The 13,720-nt window shown below is 52.6% G+C and overlaps 3 non-coding genes across 3 annotated transcripts; all 3 read left to right on the top strand.

The window, feature by feature from the left end:
* The first annotated feature begins 3,381 nt into the window (after positions 1-3,381).
* On the top strand, positions 3,382-3,473 carry trnay-gua (transfer RNA tyrosine (anticodon GUA)). The gene is given in 2 exon segments: positions 3,382-3,418; positions 3,438-3,473. It is a non-coding gene; the product is annotated as a tRNA-Tyr (tRNA).
* A 4,915-nt stretch (positions 3,474-8,388) lies between these two features.
* trnay-gua (transfer RNA tyrosine (anticodon GUA)) lies at positions 8,389-8,480 on the top strand. The gene is given in 2 exon segments: positions 8,389-8,425; positions 8,445-8,480. It is a non-coding gene; the product is annotated as a tRNA-Tyr (tRNA).
* A 4,914-nt stretch (positions 8,481-13,394) lies between these two features.
* On the top strand, positions 13,395-13,486 carry trnay-gua (transfer RNA tyrosine (anticodon GUA)). Its single transcript is given in 2 exon segments — positions 13,395-13,431; positions 13,451-13,486. It is a non-coding gene; the product is annotated as a tRNA-Tyr (tRNA).
* Positions 13,487-13,720: the final 234 nt, after the last annotated feature.

Here is a 13,720-nt window from a genome sequence, read left to right as displayed (position 1 = left end):
TCCCTCACGCTCGGGACGGCCGCCACTTTCCGCTCACCTCGCTTCCCTGCCGCAGTCTCGGGATCTTCTCGGCTTCTTTCATCGTTGCTGTGGCTTCACGTCCTACTGCTGCTCGGCAACGCCGATTGGAGCAAAGTATTTAATGAAGTCAAGGAGTGGGCCGATCCTCAAGCAGGATTTCTCTGCCGGTCGCGGAGCAGCGTGGCGGCGAGTGCGAAGAGGCTACTGAGGAGCAAACTAAAGCACCATACATAAAGCGACTGGGGAATTAGCTCAAATGGTAGAGCGCTCGCTTAGCATGTGAGAGGTAGCGGGATCGATGCCCGCATTCTCCACTTTCCTTTTGGCTTAGAGCAATTATTCAGAACGAAATGGGCTCTCGCGTCACTGAACCCCTGTCAGACGGGAAAAACGGACAGCAAATCTTTTTCTGCCATGTCGTCAGCAAGATTTCTTGCTTTTCACATCCAGCAAAGGTGAGAGAAACCCAAGAAACGACTTTGCCAGCACTGACGCCTTCTCCGAAGATTCAACTCAGTATCTTCGCATTAGGAGACTGACGTGCTGCCTGCTGCACTGAGAAGGCACTTGCCATGCAAGCGGCCAGGCAGCGCTGCCATGTAGGGCATCTTGCAAGGTGTTTACATTTATAACGCGCTGTTTGCAAAAAACTCCGAGCCAGATAGGAGTCAAACCTACAATCTTCTGATTTGTAGTCAGACGCGTTATCCAGGCTGTGGAGAGTAGCTGGCAGCTCACAGTCCCACCAACGCTGCGGCACGAGCAGGTACCGATGACGCGCACGTGACTCCGCCAGGCCAGAAGCGTCAAAATGCGCACGGCAAACTATCGGCAAACAAAAGCACCTTTGCCGCTTCCCTTCGATAGCTCAGCTGGTAGAGCAGAGGACTGTAGTGGAATACAAAGTCAAAGTCATCCTTAGGTTGCTGGTTCGATTCCGGCTCGAAACAGCTCGCGTGCTTTTGCAGTAAGCGGGTGGTAAGCAGCATTTCGCTCAAAGCTCCTCTCTTCACTTTTTCGTGCATCATGTTGCCACGAAGGCACAAGACACCTCTTTTTCTTGTCTCGAACTTTAATGCTCTCTGCGTCCACCAGCACACAGCTGTTTTGCTTGAGCATTTGTGTCTGCTCACCAGCAGGGAGTGCCATTGAGCAGCAACACTTTGAAACACTCAGCACTCACTTTCAGGCAAAAGAAGTCGTCTATCAGTCAGACAGCGCTCTCGGCTGCCCCCTCACGCTCGGGACGGCCGCCACTTTCCGCTCACCTCGCTTCCCTGCCGCAGTCTCGGGATCTTCTCGGCTTCTTTCATCGTTGCTGTGGCTTCACGTCCTACTGCTGCTCGGCAACGCCGATTGGAGCAAAGTATTTAATGAAGTCAAGGAGTGGGCCGATCCTCAAGCAGGATTTCTCTGCCGGTCGCGGAGCAGCGTGGCGGCGAGTGCGAAGAGGCTACTGAGGAGCAAACTAACGCACCATGCACAAAGCGACCGGGGAATTAGCTCAAATGGTAGAGCGCTCGCTTAGCATGTGAGAGGTAGCGGGATCGATGCCCGCATTCTCCACTTTCCTTTTGGCTTAGAGCAATTATTCAGAACGAAATGGGCTCTCGCGTCACTGAACCCCTGTCAGACGGGAAAAACGGACAGCAAATCTTTTTCTGCCATGTCGTCAGCAAGATTTCTTGCTTTTCACATCCAGCAAAGGTGAGAGAAGCCCAAAAAACGACTTTGCCAGCACTGACGCCTTCTCCGAAGATTCAACTCAGGATCTTCGCATTAGGAGACTGACGTGCTGCCTGCTGCGCTGAGAAGGCACTTGCCATGCAAGCGGCCAGGCAGCGCTGCCATGTAGGGCATCTTGCAAGGTGTTTACATTTATAACGCGCTGTTTGCAAAAAACTCCGAGCCAGATAGGAGTCAAACCTACAATCTTCTGATTTGTAGTCAGACGTGTTATCCAGGCTGTGGAGAGTAGCTGGCAGCTCACAGTCCCACCAACGCTGCGGCACGAGCAGGTACCGATGACGCGCACGTGACTCCGCCAGGCCAGAAGCGTCAAAATGCGCACGGCAAACTATCGGCAAACAAAAGCACTTTTGCCGCTTCCCTTCGATAGCTCAGCTGGTAGAGCGGAAGACTGTAGTGGAATATAAAGCAAAGTCATCCTTAGGTCGCTGGTTCAATTCCGGCTCGAAGGAGCTCGCGTGCTTTTGCAGTAAGCGGGTGGTAAGCAGCATTTCGCTCAAAGCTCCTCTCTTCACTTTATAGTGCATCATGTTGCCACGAAGGCACAAGACACCTCTTTTTCTTGTCTCGAACTTTAATGCTCTCTGCGTCCACCAGCACACAGCTGTTTTGCTTGAGCATTTGTGTCTGCTCACCAGCAGGGAGTGCCATTGAGCAGCAACACTTTGAAACACTCAGCACTCACTTTCAGGCAAAAGAAGTCGTCTATCAGCCAGACAGCGCTCTCGGCTGCTCCCTCACGCTCGGGACGGCCGCCACTTTCCGCTCACCTCGCTTCCCTGCCGCAGTCTCGGGATCTTCTCGGCTTCTTTCATCGTTGCTGTGGCTTCACGTCCTACTGCTGCTCGGCAACGCCGATTGGAGCAAAGTATTTAATGAAGTCAAGGAGTGGGCCGATCCTCAAGCAGGATTTCTCTGCCGGTCGCGGAGCAGCGTGGCGGCGAGTGCGAAGAGGCTACTGAGGAGCAAACTAAAGCACCATACGTAAAGCGACTGGGGAATTAGCTCAAATGGTAGAGCGCTCGCTTAGCATGTGAGAGGTAGCGGGGTCGATGCCTGCCTTCTCCACTTTCCTTTTGGCTTAGAGCAATTATTCAGAACGAAATGGGCTCTCGCGTCACTGAACCCCTGTCAGACGGGAAAAACGGACAGCAAATCTTTTTCTGCCATGTCGTCAGCAAGATTTCTTGCTTTTCACATCCAGCAAAGGTGAGAGAAGCCCAAAAAACGACTTTGCCAGCACTGACGCCTTCTCCGAAGATTCAACTCAGGATCTTCGCATTAGGAGACTGACGTGCTGCCTGCTGCGCTGAGAAGGCACTTGCCATGCAAGCGGCCAGGCAGCGCTGCCATGTAGGGCATCTTGCAAGGTGTTTACATTTATAACGCGCTGTTTGCAAAAAACTCCGAGCCAGATAGGAGTCAAACCTACAATCTTCTGATTTGTAGTCAGACGTGTTATCCAGGCTGTGGAGAGTAGCTGGCAGCTCACAGTCCCACCAACGCTGCGGCACGAGCAGGTACCGATGACGCGCACGTGACTCCGCCAGGCCAGAAGCGTCAAAATGCGCACGGCAAACTATCGGCAAACAAAAGCACCTTTGCCGCTTCCCTTCGATAGCTCAGCTGGTAGAGCGGAGGACTGTAGTGGAATATAAAGCAAAGTCATCCTTAGGTCGCTGGTTCAATTCCGGCTCGAAGGAGCTCGCGTGCTTTTGCAGTAAGCGGGTGGTAAGCAGCATTTCGCTCAAAGCTCCTCTCTTCACTTTATAGTGCATCATGTTGCCACGAAGGCACAAGACACCTCTTTTTCTTGTCTCGAACTTTAATGCTCTCTGCGTCCACCAGCACACAGCTGTTTTGCTTGAGCATTTGTGTCTGCTCACCAGCAGGGAGTGCCATTGAGCAGCAACACTTTGAAACACTCAGCACTCACTTTCAGGCAAAAGAAGTCGTCTATCAGCCAGACAGCGCTCTCGGCTGCTCCCTCACGCTCGGGACGGCCGCCACTTTCCGCTCACCTCGCTTCCCTGCCGCAGTCTCGGGATCTTCTCGGATTCTTTCATCGTTGCTGTGGCTTCACGTCCTACTGCTGCTCGGCAACGCCGATTGGAGCAAAGTATTTAATGAAGTCAAGGAGTGGGCCGATCCTCAAGCAGGATTTCTCTGCCGGTCGCGGAGCAGTGTGGCGGCGAGTGCGAAGAGGCTACTGAGGAGCAAACTAAAGCACCATACATAAAGCGACTGGGGAATTAGCTCAAATGGTAGAGCGCTCGCTTAGCATGTGAGAGGTAGCGGGATCGATGCCCGCATTCTCCACTTTCCTTTTGGCTTAGAGCAATTATTCAGAACGAAATGGGCTCTCGCGTCACTGAACCCCTGTCAGACGGGAAAAACGGACAGCAAATCTTTTTCTGCCATGTCGTCAGCAAGATTTCTTGCTTTTCACATCCAGCAAAGGTGAGAGAAACCCAAAAAACGACTTTGCCAGCACTGACGCCTTCTCCGAAGATTCAACTCAGGATCTTCGCATTAGGAGACTGACGTGCTGCCTGCTGCGCTGAGAAGGCACTTGCCATGCAAGCGGCCAGGCAGCGCTGCCATGTAGGGCATCTTGCAAGGTGTTTACATTTATAACGCGCTGTTTGCAAAAAACTCCGAGCCAGATAGGAGTCAAACCTACAATCTTCTGATTTGTAGTCAGACGCGTTATCCAGGCTGTGGAGAGTAGCTGGCAGCTCACAGTCCCACCAACGCTACGGCACGAGCAGGTACCGATGACGCGCACGTGACTCCGCCAGGCCAGAAGCGTCAAAATGCGCACGGCAAACTATCGGCAAACAAAAGCACCTTTGCCGCTTCCCTTCGATAGCTCAGCTGGTAAAGCAGAAGACTGTAGTGGAATACAAAGTCAAAGTCATCCTTAGGTTGCTGGTTCAATTCCGGCTCGAAGGAGCTCGCGTGCTTTTGCAGTAAGCGGGTGGTAAGCAGCATTTCGCTCAAAGCTCCTCTCTTCACTTTATAGTGCATCATGTTGCCACGAAGGCACAAGACACCTCTTTTTCTTGTCTCGAACTTTAATGCTCTCTGCGTCCACCAGCACACAGCTGTTTTGCTTGAGCATTTGTGTCTGCTCACCAGCAGGGAGTGCCATTGAGCAGCAACACTTTGAAACACTCAGCACTCACTTTCAGGCAAAAGAAGTCGTCTATCAGTCAGACAGCGCTCTCGGCTGCCCCCTCACGCTCGGGACGGCCGCCACTTTCCGCTCACCTCGCTTCCCTGCCGCAGTCTCGGGATCTTCTCGGCTTCTTTCATCGTTGCTGTGGCTTCACGTCCTACTGCTGCTCGGCAACGCCGATTGGAGCAAAGTATTTAATGAAGTCAAGGAGTGGGCCGATCCTCAAGCAGGATTTCTCTGCCGGTCGCGGAGCAGCGTGGCGGCGAGTGCGAAGAGGCTACTGAGGAGCAAACTAAAGCACCATACATAAAGTGACTGGGGAATTAGCTCAAATGGTAGAGCGCTCGCTTAGCATGTGAGAGGTAGCGGGATCGATGCCCGCATTCTCCACTTTCCTTTTGGCTTAGAGCAATTATTCAGAACGAAATGGGCTCTCGCGTCACTGAACCCCTGTCAGACGGGAAAAACGGACAGCAAATCTTTTTCTGCCATGTCGTCAGCAAGATTTCTTGCTTTTCACATCCAGCAAAGGTGAGAGAAGCCCAAAAAACGACTTTGCCAGCACTGACGCCTTCTCCGAAGATTCAACTCAGGATCTTCGCATTAGGAGACTGACGTGCTGCCTGCTGCGCTGAGAAGGCACTTGCCATGCAAGCGGCCAGGCAGCGCTGCCATGTAGGGCATCTTGCAAGGTGTTTACATTTATAACGCGCTGTTTGCAAAAAACTCCGAGCCAGATAGGAGTCAAACCTACAATCTTCTGATTTGTAGTCAGACGTGTTATCCAGGCTGTGGAGAGTAGCTGGCAGCTCACAGTCCCACCAACGCTGCGGCACGAGCAGGTACCGATGACGCGCACGTGACTCCGCCAGGCCAGAAGCGTCAAAATGCGCACGGCAAACTATCGGCAAACAAAAGCACCTTTGCCGCTTCCCTTCGATAGCTCAGCTGGTAGAGCGGAGGACTGTAGTGGAATGCAAAGTCAAAGTCATCCTTAGGTCGCTGGTTCAATTCCGGCTCGAAACAGCTCGTGTGCTTTTGCAGTAAGCGGGTGGTAAGCAGCATTTCGCTCAAAGCTCCTCTCTTCACTTTATAGTGCATCATGTTGCCACGAAGGCACAAGACACCTCTTTTTCTTGTCTCGAACTTTAATGCTCTCTGCGTCCACCAGCACACAGCTGTTTTGCTTGAGCATTTGTGTCTGCTCACCAGCAGGGAGTGCCATTGAGCAGCAACACTTTGAAACACTCAGCACTCACTTTCAGGCAAAAGAAGTCGTCTATCAGTCAGACAGCGCTCTCGGCTGCCCCCTCACGCTCGGGACGGCCGCCACTTTCCGCTCACCTCGCTTCCCTGCCGCAGTCTCGGGATCTTCTCGGCTTCTTTCATCGTTGCTGTGGCTTCACGTCCTACTGCTGCTCGGCAACGCCGATTGGAGCAAAGTATTTAATGAAGTCAAGGAGTGGGCCGATCCTCAAGCAGGATTTCTCTGCCGGTCGCGGAGCAGCGTGGCGGCGAGTGCGAAGAGGCTACTGAGGAGCAAACTAAAGCACCATACATAAAGCGACTGGGGAATTAGCTCAAATGGTAGAGCGCTCGCTTAGCATGTGAGAGGTAGCGGGATCGATGCCCGCATTCTCCACTTTCCTTTTGGCTTAGAGCAATTATTCAGAACGAAATGGGCTCTCGCGTCACTGAACCCCTGTCAGACGGGAAAAACGGACAGCAAATCTTTTTCTGCCATGTCGTCAGCAAGATTTCTTGCTTTTCACATCCAGCAAAGGTGAGAGAAGCCCAAAAAACGACTTTGAAAGCACTGACGCCTTCTCCGAAGATTCAACTCAGGATCTTCGCATTAGGAGACTGACGTGCTGCCTGCTGCGCTGAGAAGGCACTTGCCATGCAAGCGGCCAGGCAGCGCTGCCATGTAGGGCATCTTGCAAGGTGTTTACATTTATAACGCGCTGTTTGCAAAAAACTCCGAGCCAGATAGGAGTCAAACCTACAATCTTCTGATTTGTAGTCAGACGCGTTATCCAGGCTGTGGAGAGTAGCTGGCAGCTCACAGTCCCACCAACGCTGCGGCACGAGCAGGTACCGATGACGCGCACGTGACTCCGCCAGGCCAGAAGCGTCAAAATGCGCACGGCAAACTATCGGCAAACAAAAGCACCTTTGCCGCTTCCCTTCGATAGCTCAGCAGGTAGAGCGGAGGACTGTAGTGGAATACAAAGTCAAAGTCATCCTTAGGTCGCTGGTTCAATTCCGGCTCGAAACAGCTCGCGTGCTTTTGCAGTAAGCGGGTGGTAAGCAGCATTTCGCTCAAAGCTCCTCTCTTCACTTTATAGTGCATCATGTTGCCACGAAGGCACAAGACACCTCTTTTTCTTGTCTCGAACTTTAATGCTCTCTGCGTCCACCAGCACACAGCTGTTTTGCTTGAGCATTTGTGTCTGCTCACCAGCAGGGAGTGCGACTGAGCAGCAACACTTTGAAACACTCAGCACTCACTTTCAGGCAAAAGAAGTCGTCTATCAGTCAGACAGCGCTCTCGGCTGCCCCCTCACGCTCGGGACGGCCGCCACTTTCCGCTCACCTCGCTTCCCTGCCGCAGTCTCGGGATCTTCTCGGCTTCTTTCATCGTTGCTGTGGCTTCACGTCCTACTGCTGCTCGGCAACGCCGATTGGAGCAAAGTATTTAATGAAGTCAAGGAGTGGGCCGATCCTCAAGCAGGATTTCTCTGCCGGTCGCGGAGCAGCGTGGCGGCGAGTGCGAAGAGGCTACTGAGGAGCAAACTAACGCACCATGCGCAAAGCGACCGGGGAATTAGCTCAAATGGTAGAGCGCTCGCTTAGCATGTGAGAGGTAGCGGGATCGATGCCCGCATTCTCCACTTTCCTTTTGGCTTAGAGCAATTATTCAGAACGAAATGGGCTCTCGCGTCACTGAACCCCTGTCAGACGGGAAAAACGGACAGCAAATCTTTTTCTGCCATGTCGTCAGCAAGATTTCTTGCTTTTCACATCCAGCAAAGGTGAGAGAAGCCCAAAAAACGACTTTGCCAGCACTGACGCCTTCTCCGAAGATTCAACTCAGGATCTTCGCATTAGGAGACTGACGTGCTGCCTGCTGCGCTGAGAAGGCACTTGCCATGCAAGCGGCCAGGCAGCGCTGCCATGTAGGGCATCTTGCAAGGTGTTTACATTTATAACGCGCTGTTTGCAAAAAACTCCGAGCCAGATAGGAGTCAAACCTACAATCTTCTGATTTGTAGTCAGACGTGTTATCCAGGCTGTGGAGAGTAGCTGGCAGCTCACAGTCCCACCAACGCTGCGGCACGAGCAGGTACCGATGACGCGCACGTGACTCCGCCAGGCCAGAAGCGTCAAAATGCGCACGGCAAACTATCGGCAAACAAAAGCATCTTTGGCGCTTCCCTTCGATAGCTCAGCTGGTAGAGCGGAGGACTGTAGTGGAATATAAAGCAAAGTCATCCTTAGGTCGCTGGTTCAATTCCGGCTCGAAGGAGCTCGCGTGCTTTTGCAGTAAGCGGGTGGTAAGCAGCATTTCGCTCAAAGCTCCTCTCTTCACTTTATAGAGCATCATGTTGCCACGAAGGCACAAGACACCTCTTTTTCTTGTCTCGAACTTTAATGCTCTCTGCGTCCACCAGCACACAGCTGTTTTGCTTGAGCATTTGTGTCTGCTCACCAGCAGGGAGTGCCATTGAGCAGCAACACTTTGAAACACTCAGCACTCACTTTCAGGCAAAAGAAGTCGTCTATCAGCCAGACAGCGCTCTCGGCTGCTCCCTCACGCTCGGGACGGCCGCCACTTTCCGCTCACCTCGCTTCCCTGCCGCAGTCTCGGGATCTTCTCGGCTTCTTTCATCGTTGCTGTGGCTTCACGTCCTACTGCTGCTCGGCAACGCCGATTGGAACAAAGTATTTAATGAAGTCAAGGAGTGGGCCGATCCTCAAGCAGGATTTCTCTGCCGGTCGCGGAGCAGCGTGGCGGCGAGTGCGAAGAGGCTACTGAGGAGCAAACTAAAGCACCATACATAAAGCGACTGGGGAATTAGCTCAAATGGTAGAGCGCTCGCTTAGCATGTGAGAGGTAGCGGGATCGATGCCCGCATTCTCCACTTTCCTTTTGGCTTAGAGCAATTATTCAGAACGAAATGGGCTCTCGCGTCACTGAACCCCTGTCAGACGGGAAAAACGGACAGCAAATCTTTTTCTGCCATGTCGTCAGCAAGATTTCTTGCTTTTCACATCCAGCAAAGGTGAGAGAAGCCCAAAAAACGACTTTGCCAGCACTGACGCCTTCTCCGAAGATTCAACTCAGGATCTTCGCATTAGGAGACTGACGTGCTGCCTGCTGCGCTGAGAAGGCACTTGCCATGCAAGCGGCCAGGCAGCGCTGCCATGTAGGGCATCTTGCAAGGTGTTTACATTTATAACGCGCTGTTTGCAAAAAACTCCGAGCCAGATAGGAGTCAAACCTACAATCTTCTGATTTGTAGTCAGACGTGTTATCCAGGCTGTGGAGAGTAGCTGGCAGCTCACAGTCCCACCAACGCTGCGGCACGAGCAGGTACCGATGACGCGCACGTGACTCCGCCAGGCCAGAAGCGTCAAAATGCGCACGGCAAACTATCGGCAAACAAAAGCACTTTTGCCGCTTCCCTTCGATAGCTCAGCTGGTAGAGCGGAAGACTGTAGTGGAATATAAAGCAAAGTCATCCTTAGGTCGCTGGTTCAATTCCGGCTCGAAGGAGCTCGCGTGCTTTTGCAGTAAGCGGGTGGTAAGCAGCATTTCGCTCAAAGCTCCTCTCTTCACTTTATAGTGCATCATGTTGCCACGAAGGCACAAGACACCTCTTTTTCTTGTCTCGAACTTTAATGCTCTCTGCGTCCACCAGCACACAGCTGTTTTGCTTGAGCATTTGTGTCTGCTCACCAGCAGGGAGTGCCATTGAGCAGCAACACTTTGAAACACTCAGCACTCACTTTCAGGCAAAAGAAGTCGTCTATCAGCCAGACAGCGCTCTCGGCTGCTCCCTCACGCTCGGGACGGCCGCCACTTTCCGCTCACCTCGCTTCCCTGCCGCAGTCTCGGGATCTTCTCGGCTTCTTTCATCGTTGCTGTGGCTTCACGTCCTACTGCTGCTCGGCAACGCCGATTGGAGCAAAGTATTTAATGAAGTCAAGGAGTGGGCCGATCCTCAAGCAGGATTTCTCTGCCGGTCGCGGAGCAGCGTGGCGGCGAGTGCGAAGAGGCTACTGAGGAGCAAACTAAAGCACCATACGTAAAGCGACTGGGGAATTAGCTCAAATGGTAGAGCGCTCGCTTAGCATGTGAGAGGTAGCGGGGTCGATGCCCGCATTCTCCACTTTCCTTTTGGCTTAGAGCAATTATTCAGAACGAAATGGGCTCTCGCGTCACTGAACCCCTGTCAGACGGGAAAAACGGACAGCAAATCTTTTTCTGCCATGTCGTCAGCAAGATTTCTTGCTTTTCACATCCAGCAAAGGTGAGAGAAACCCAAAAAACGACTTTGCCAGCACTGACGCCTTCTCCGAAGATTCAACTCAGGATCTTCGCATTAGGAGACTGACGTGCTGCCTGCTGCGCTGAGAAGGCACTTGCCATGCAAGCGGCCAGGCAGCGCTGCCATGTAGGGCATCTTGCAAGGTGTTTACATTTATAACGCGCTGTTTGCAAAAAACTCCGAGCCAGATAGGAGTCAAACCTACAATCTTCTGATTTGTAGTCAGACGCGTTATCCAGGCTGTGGAGAGTAGCTGGCAGCTCACAGTCCCACCAACGCTACGGCACGAGCAGGTACCGATGACGCGCACGTGACTCCGCCAGGCCAGAAGCGTCAAAATGCGCACGGCAAACTATCGGCAAACAAAAGCACCTTTGCCGCTTCCCTTCGATAGCTCAGCTGGTAAAGCAGAAGACTGTAGTGGAATACAAAGTCAAAGTCATCCTTAGGTTGCTGGTTCAATTCCGGCTCGAAGGAGCTCGCGTGCTTTTGCAGTAAGCGGGTGGTAAGCAGCATTTCGCTCAAAGCTCCTCTCTTCACTTTATAGTGCATCATGTTGCCACGAAGGCACAAGACACCTCTTTTTCTTGTCTCGAACTTTAATGCTCTCTGCGTCCACCAGCACACAGCTGTTTTGCTTGAGCATTTGTGTCTGCTCACCAGCAGGGAGTGCCATTGAGCAGCAACACTTTGAAACACTCAGCACTCACTTTCAGGCAAAAGAAGTCGTCTATCAGTCAGACAGCGCTCTCGGCTGCCCCCTCACGCTCGGGACGGCCGCCACTTTCCGCTCACCTCGCTTCCCTGCCGCAGTCTCGGGATCTTCTCGGCTTCTTTCATCGTTGCTGTGGCTTCACGTCCTACTGCTGCTCGGCAACGCCGATTGGAGCAAAGTATTTAATGAAGTCAAGGAGTGGGCCGATCCTCAAGCAGGATTTCTCTGCCGGTCGCGGAGCAGCGTGGCGGCGAGTGCGAAGAGGCTACTGAGGAGCAAACTAAAGCACCATACATAAAGTGACTGGGGAATTAGCTCAAATGGTAGAGCGCTCGCTTAGCATGTGAGAGGTAGCGGGATCGATGCCCGCATTCTCCACTTTCCTTTTGGCTTAGAGCAATTATTCAGAACGAAATGGGCTCTCGCGTCACTGAACCCCTGTCAGACGGGAAAAACGGACAGCAAATCTTTTTCTGCCATGTCGTCAGCAAGATTTCTTGCTTTTCACATCCAGCAAAGGTGAGAGAAGCCCAAAAAACGACTTTGCCAGCACTGACGCCTTCTCCGAAGATTCAACTCAGGATCTTCGCATTAGGAGACTGACGTGCTGCCTGCTGCGCTGAGAAGGCACTTGCCATGCAAGCGGCCAGGCAGCGCTGCCATGTAGGGCATCTTGCAAGGTGTTTACATTTATAACGCGCTGTTTGCAAAAAACTCCGAGCCAGATAGGAGTCAAACCTACAATCTTCTGATTTGTAGTCAGACGTGTTATCCAGGCTGTGGAGAGTAGCTGGCAGCTCACAGTCCCACCAACGCTGCGGCACGAGCAGGTACCGATGACGCGCACGTGACTCCGCCAGGCCAGAAGCGTCAAAATGCGCACGGCAAACTATCGGCAAACAAAAGCACCTTTGCCGCTTCCCTTCGATAGCTCAGCAGGTAGAGCGGAGGACTGTAGTGGAATACAAAGTCAAAGTCATCCTTAGGTCGCTGGTTCAATTCCGGCTCGAAACAGCTCGCGTGCTTTTGCAGTAAGCGGGTGGTAAGCAGCATTTCGCTCAAAGCTCCTCTCTTCACTTTATAGTGCATCATGTTGCCACGAAGGCACAAGACACCTCTTTTTCTTGTCTCGAACTTTAATGCTCTCTGCGTCCACCAGCACACAGCTGTTTTGCTTGAGCATTTGTGTCTGCTCACCAGCAGGGAGTGCGACTGAGCAGCAACACTTTGAAACACTCAGCACTCACTTTCAGGCAAAAGAAGTCGTCTATCAGTCAGACAGCGCTCTCGGCTGCCCCCTCACGCTCGGGACGGCCGCCACTTTCCGCTCACCTCGCTTCCCTGCCGCAGTCTCGGGATCTTCTCGGCTTCTTTCATCGTTGCTGTGGCTTCACGTCCTACTGCTGCTCGGCAACGCCGATTGGAGCAAAGTATTTAATGAAGTCAAGGAGTGGGCCGATCCTCAAGCAGGATTTCTCTGCCGGTCGCGGAGCAGCGTGGCGGCGAGTGCGAAGAGGCTACTGAGGAGCAAACTAACGCACCATGCGCAAAGCGACCGGGGAATTAGCTCAAATGGTAGAGCGCTCGCTTAGCATGTGAGAGGTAGCGGGATCGATGCCCGCATTCTCCACTTTCCTTTTGGCTTAGAGCAATTATTCAGAACGAAATGGGCTCTCGCGTCACTGAACCCCTGTCAGACGGGAAAAACGGACAGCAAATCTTTTTCTGCCATGTCGTCAGCAAGATTTCTTGCTTTTCACATCCAGCAAAGGTGAGAGAAGCCCAAAAAACGACTTTGCCAGCACTGACGCCTTCTCCGAAGATTCAACTCAGGATCTTCGCATTAGGAGACTGACGTGCTGCCTGCTGCGCTGAGAAGGCACTTGCCATGCAAGCGGCCAGGCAGCGCTGCCATGTAGGGCATCTTGCAAGGTGTTTACATTTATAACGCGCTGTTTGCAAAAAACTCCGAGCCAGATAGGAGTCAAACCTACAATCTTCTGATTTGTAGTCAGACGTGTTATCCAGGCTGTGGAGAGTAGCTGGCAGCTCACAGTCCCACCAACGCTGCGGCACGAGCAGGTACCGATGACGCGCACGTGACTCCGCCAGGCCAGAAGCGTCAAAATGCGCACGGCAAACTATCGGCAAACAAAAGCATCTTTGGCGCTTCCCTTCGATAGCTCAGCTGGTAGAGCGGAGGACTGTAGTGGAATATAAAGCAAAGTCATCCTTAGGTCGCTGGTTCAATTCCGGCTCGAAGGAGCTCGCGTGCTTTTGCAGTAAGCGGGTGGTAAGCAGCATTTCGCTCAAAGCTCCTCTCTTCACTTTATAGAGCATCATGTTGCCACGAAGGCACAAGACACCTCTTTTTCTTGTCTCGAACTTTAATGCTCTCTGCGTCCACCAGCACACAGCTGTTTTGCTTGAGCATTTGTGTCTGCTCACCAGCAGGGAGTGCCATTGAGCAGCAACACTTTGAAACACTCAGCACTCACT

The sequence above is a fragment of the Somniosus microcephalus genome, unplaced genomic scaffold (assembly GCF_052327205.1).
Source record: "Somniosus microcephalus isolate GS21.2 unplaced genomic scaffold, FLI_Smic_1.0 scaffold63, whole genome shotgun sequence".
NCBI classification, from domain to species: Eukaryota; Metazoa; Chordata; class Chondrichthyes; order Squaliformes; family Somniosidae; genus Somniosus; species Somniosus microcephalus.
This window is presented reverse-complemented; position numbering and strand designations above follow the sequence as displayed.